Below are 5,907 nucleotides of genomic sequence, written 5' to 3' on the forward strand. Positions count from 1 at the left end.
AGGAATGGGGGATCCTGCTCCCCTGCCCACCCCTACATCCCCACCCGGACCCTGCCCCCCCCACAAGTCCATGTGTCTGTATCTGTCAGCACTGGTTTTTCCCACCCTCCAAGCGTGACACGTGTGCGTGTGTGTGTGTGTGTGTGTGTGTGCGCGCTCGGGTCCCCTCCCCCCATCATCCTGCCCCTTGGGGAATCCCCCACGCTGTGGCCCCCTCCCCAAAGCAGGGTGTGACACCTGAATACCAGTGCTAGCAAAGGATTCTGGGAGTACTGCCTGTGCCTCGCAACAGATTCTGGGAGCGTTGCCAATGCCTCACAAAGGATTCTGGGAGGAGGATCCAGGCTGAGGTCTATGGGAGCAGTGCTAACTGCCTGCAAAGGATTCTGGGAAGAGGGTCCGCTCTGTGGGATGTGACAGAGGACCCCCCTCCCCTACACTTAGGTGGGAGTCCATAGCATTATGGGATAGCTGGCACTCTGGGAGGCCTAGTGGCCCCCACCCCTGCCATTCTCCCCCCCCCTTTGGGATGCAGAATCACCCCCAGTCTTGTGACGTACAGTGAAGTGACCCCCCAGACATACGCCTTTGGGGGGGGGACCCAGGAGGGGGCACCCTCCTCCCCCTGACACTACCTGAGGGGTCCCCTGTCCCCCACCATCTCTCCCCACATGGATTAACCCTGTGGGGGCTGAGTGGACCAAGGGGCCAAAGGAACAATCCTAGACCCCCCCCCACACTGCCCTGTCCCAGATGTGACCTTTAACCCCTAACCCATCCCTTCCCCCCATGCCCTGAGCACCCCCTCCCCATTAGGTTTCCCTGTGTGTGAATAAAGGAAATCTGTAAATAACACCCTGGAGCTCTGTCTGTCTGTGGGACAAAGAAGGGCCCCCCACCCTGGAGCATGATAACTCTAACCACAGGCCCGCATATGGGGCCAGCCAGCCCAATAGCCTGCCCCCCAAATCATACCCACAGGCCCCACCAGGCTGGGACCCTACCCTGTCCACTTACCCCAAACCTGGGGTCCCACATATGTGCCCTCCAGCCCAGATCAGACTGTCCTGAGTCCAGCCATCCCAGTAATGCTGAATGCCCTCTGGAACCCAGGTGTCCAAGCCACCAGCACCACCCCACCAACCTGATCCACCCCAGCCCAGCCTGTGCCCACTACCCCCAGCTCCAAGCCAGGGGCTCAGGCTGCCTCAGGGTGGAGATCAACCCTGACCAGAGCCCCCCCACCCAGGTGGGGCTGGGTGGGTGGGGCAGGAAGCGGCTTCTGGGTGGGGGGCATGGAGCCAGGTCCTATGTGATGGGAGGAAACATCTGGGGTTGGGGTGGGGGCACCGCAGACCCTCCTCCACACACCGCAGCCGCACTCAGCAACACCCCAGCCCCTGTGGGCAGGAGCTGCCTGGTTGGGAGGGTCCCTGCACCCCAGCAGGCAGTGCTGTGATGAGGGGGCAGGAGCAGAGCCCAGTCCCCCCACCCCTGCAATCCAAGGCGCTCAGCTCCCCCCCACAACTGCCAGTGAGGAGCTGCACTGGAGCGAGCTGGGGACAAGAGCTGGCTCCAGCCCCCCAGGCACTTAAAAGAAGGAAGGGGTGGAGTGGATTGGGGGTAGAGGGGTGTCAGGACACATCAGTGTCACTGTCACTGCGTGGGCTGAGCTGCTGGCAGCTCCAAGCTGGAAGCCATGCAGGGGTGGGGGGAAGCGGGGACTCCAGTAACTGCCCCCTCCCAGCCCTCTGCCCCTGCACCCTACTGCACCCCCCCACACCACCACTACAGCACCCCCCACAGCCTCCTCCAGAGACAGCCCCCACAACTCTTCAGCCCAGTGCTCCTCACTGTGCACCCACCACGTCGCTGTGACCCCCTCCAATTCCCCAGTGCCTTCATACCCCGCAGTCCCACTCAGCCAGGTGTGCCCCATTACCCTGCTCACCCTGCCCCCCACCCCCCCACCTGGTGATGCCATCATATGAACCCTCCCCAGGGCACTTTGCATCGATGTGATAGAGTGTGCAGCCCCAGGTATGGCTTCAGCATTGTGGGGAGACCTAGTTGGGGGGAATCAATCCAGAACCAGGGGGCTGGGCTGGGGTGGGGATGGGAGGGCAGGCCAGTGTCCATGGGGGTGAAGGCAAAAACTTCCAGTGGGGAAGGGGTGACTAGGCTTTGGGAAGAGGGGTTCTCAGTTCCTAGATGCCCCCCTCCCTGCCTAGCCCAGTTGCTGTGTCTTGGGGGGGCAATTGGGTTCAGCCCCCCCCCAAACATAGCAGCCTCCCTCCCAACTGGCAGGAGGAACAGAATGGGGGGGTACTGAGATGTGGGGTTCCACTGAGATTGTGCCCCCCAGCCCTGCAGGTGCCCCTCACTCCTGACCTGCAGCCCTCCCTGAGCTGAGATTTGCCAGGGGTTGGTGATGGTGGTGGTGGTGGTGATGGGAGGGGGTGGGGGGGGCAGCTAGGCCTCAGCCTTTCCCCTGTGGTTTCTCCGTTAACCTTTTCAGCTCTGGGCAGGGCATCTCTCTGTTCCTGTTGTTGTCCCTCCCCGCCCCCCACGCCCACCCCTGGACCGTGGGAACCTGGGACCTGCTACCCCCGCCCCTAAGCAAAGGATGTGGTTCCCAAGGCTTGGTGGGGGAGAGGTGGAGAGGAGAGGAGGGCTTGGTTCCCAGGGGGAGTGCTATGGGATGTTGGTGCCCCCCATGGTTGAACTGCTCCCCCCGCCCCATCACAACCCGGCTGGTAAAGCAGGCTGGCAAATGAAGAAGGGGTTGGGACCTCAATGAAGGGATCAGAGTCATATGACGGGAAGGACTGAGGCTATAGGGAGCACATGGAGGGAAGTGGCCTAGCTACAGGGCCCCCACCCACAGGAATCAATTGCTTGCACCCAGCAGGGTCCCAGCTGTACCAGGGGCTATGGGCCCAGACACCTGGATTCCATCCCAGCTCTGGAAGGGGTGCGGGGGACGATAGATTGGAAGGCTGGACACCTAGGTTCTGACCCAGCTCAGGGAGGGGAGTGGAGTCTGGTGTGAGAGCACAGCGCTGGGTGCCAGGGCACCTGGGTTCCCCAAGCCTCAGTTTCCCCTCCTGGCCCTGTGGTGAGGGTGTGGGTGCTGCACGGTAGTGCCCCCCCACCCCCCACCGTGGGCAGGCAGGAGGGCGGGCAGGCGCTCTTCCTGTTTATGAGCCCCGAGCGGTGCTTGCTCTCATCAACAGCTGTGAACCCTGCAATGCAGCCACCAGCACTTCCCCCTGAGCAGGAAACACCACTTCCCGCCGCGCCCCGTGAGCTGGGGGTGGGGGCTGGGGGGTTTAAAGTCACAGCCTGTGGGGCCAGGGGGATTCAAGGTGAGGACGGGACCAGAGGCAGCATCCATACAGGGTAAGGGGGTCCCGGGGCTGTGGGGGACATCTGCTGCTTGGGGGACTCCAACCCTGCAGGCCCTGCTGCCCACCCAGAACTGGGAGAGAACTCAGGCATCCCAGCCCACCCTGTCCCGCTACCACATCAGACCCCACTCTTCTCCCAGAGCTGAGAGAGAACCCAGACATCTGGGCCCCCACTCCGCCTGCTCAACTCACCAGACCTCACTTCTCCCAGAATTACGAGAGAGAACCCAGGCGTACCGCCTCCCAACTTCCCTGCTCTAACCCATCAGACCCTCACTTCCTTTCCAGAGCTGAGAGAGAACCCAGGCATCCTGGCTTCCACCTCACCTGTTCCAACTCACTAGACCCCACTGCTCGCAGAACTGGGGAGGGAGAACCCAGGTGTCCTGGCTGCTAAGCCCCCACTCATTAGACCCTTGAGATTCTGGGGTCTGCAAACCGGGAAACGACCTGGGGCTGGCTTGAGGGATGGGGGTGGACTGGGAGGGGCTTAGGGATGGTAGGTGGAGGGGTGGGGATGGATGGATAGAAGGCTGGTGTGAGGGAGGCCGGCAAAGGAGCATTAATGGATGCAGGGGGTGGGGAGGGAGGGATGGCCAAGGGGGCAGGCACAGTAGCTTAGGATGGGTGGGTCACAGACACAAGTGAAGGTGGGAGTGTGTGGATGGTGGAATGGAGCCATGTGAGTTGGGATGGATGGATGGATGGGGTGTATAGGGACAGAGACAGGGAGTTTTGGGGTGGATGGGTCATAGGTGGAGGAATACCTGCAGGGCTGGAGGAGGTGGGAGGATGAGTGGAAGGGGAAATGACTGGATAAATGGGGTGTGTTGCGGCGATGGATGGATGGAGGAGTGTGTTTAGGAATGGGTAGGTCAGATGGAGGCGTATAGGTAGATGAATAGATGGGGTGGGCAGAGAGCGGGAGGGATGGATGGATGAATGAATGAGGGTGTGCAGGGATAGATGGGTGGAGGGAAGGAAGGAGGGAGGGTGTGAGGATACAGGGGTGCATAGTGGGGAATGGGGGAGGCAGGGAAGAGAGCTGGGGGGTGGGGGGCTTAAATTATTAACCCTGATGTGACCACATGTCCCTACAGCTGGGCTGGTGTGTGTAGGGCAGAGGCAAGAGGAGCTGGGGTGAGTGGGGCAGGGCCATGTGGGACGGGGGCTGTCTCACTGCCACCAATCAACACATGGAGGTCCCTGATCTCAGCTGGGGTCTGCACAGCACCAGGGTCCCAATCCCAGCCTGCCACACGCCTCGTTCCATCTCCTCTCTCTCCAGCCATGATCCTAAAGCCTCCCCTACACCTGTCCCCTGAGGCTGTGGTTGGGGAGGGCTCCTCCCAAGCCCCCACTCCTGTTACCTCCCTGCTTCCCCTCCCCCTCTGCGGGAAACCACAAAGCAGAAGTTCACTGTAGTTTCGGAGCAGAACTTGACCCCAGTGAGGGGTGACAGGGGACAGGGCCACAAGGGCAGGAGGATGGCCTGAGGGTAGGGCCCTCCAGCAAGGGGAAGGGGGGTCCTACCTTCTACAGCCAGGTCAGCCCTATCCTTGGTGTTGTAGAGGCTGCAGCTCCTGGATATATACCCTTCCCTGCCCTGAGGCCTGCCCCAGCCCCACATCCTCCTGTGGGCTCCCTGGTGCCCCCAGCTCCAGCCCCCCACCCCTGAGGGGGAATCTTATGGTCCCTTCTGAAACTTAAAGTGTTCCCAAAAATGCAGAAGGAGGAGGCTTTGATCTGTCCCCCAACCCCAGCCAGATGGGGGAAGGGAGCTGTGGGCCAGGAGTGAGGGGCACTGGCAGGGATGGCGGGGGGGAGGGCCGGCGGGCAGCAGGTCCAGGAATGAGGGGCACTGGAAGGGCTGGGGAGACAGGGGGCTATGGGTTGGGAGTGAGGGGCACTGGCAGGGCTGGGGAGGCAGGGAACTGCAGGTCAGGAGTGAGAGGCATTGGCAGGACTGGGCAGGGGGGCAAAAGGCTGCAGGAGGCTGGGAGGGGGCAGGACTAGGGGGGAGCAGGAGGCTGCAGGTTGGGAGTGAGGGGCACTGGTGGGTCAGGGACCCTCTGATCTCTCTCTGTCTCTCGTACAGGTGCCCTGGCTGCCAGCGATGGATGCAAGCTCTCGCGGTGGTTGCAGGGGGTGGGCCTTCTCTGCCCCCCACTCTCTCCCAACCCTTGTACCAGTGTCATGTTACTGGAACCCTGGTACAGAGGATGGATGAGAAGGAGGCGTGGGACCCCAGCACCTGCAGCCTCCCCGCCCCCCCACAGGGCACCACAGACCTGCCCCAGGAAGGAACAAGCCCTGATGTCCCTCACTCCCAATCTGCAGCCCCATCTGTGTGTCTCTGTTGTTCTGGGCAATAAACCCTCTCTCTGCACTCCACCAATGTTTTGTGGTGACTCTGCTGGTGTGGGTGTGTGCTGTGCATGTGTATGGTGTGTGTGTGTATGTGTATGTGCCTGTGTATGTATGGGGGGGGGGGGGT

The sequence above is a fragment of the Alligator sinensis genome, unplaced genomic scaffold (assembly GCF_000455745.1).
Source record: "Alligator sinensis unplaced genomic scaffold, ASM45574v1 scaffold647_2, whole genome shotgun sequence".
Classification (NCBI taxonomy): Eukaryota; Metazoa; Chordata; order Crocodylia; family Alligatoridae; genus Alligator; species Alligator sinensis.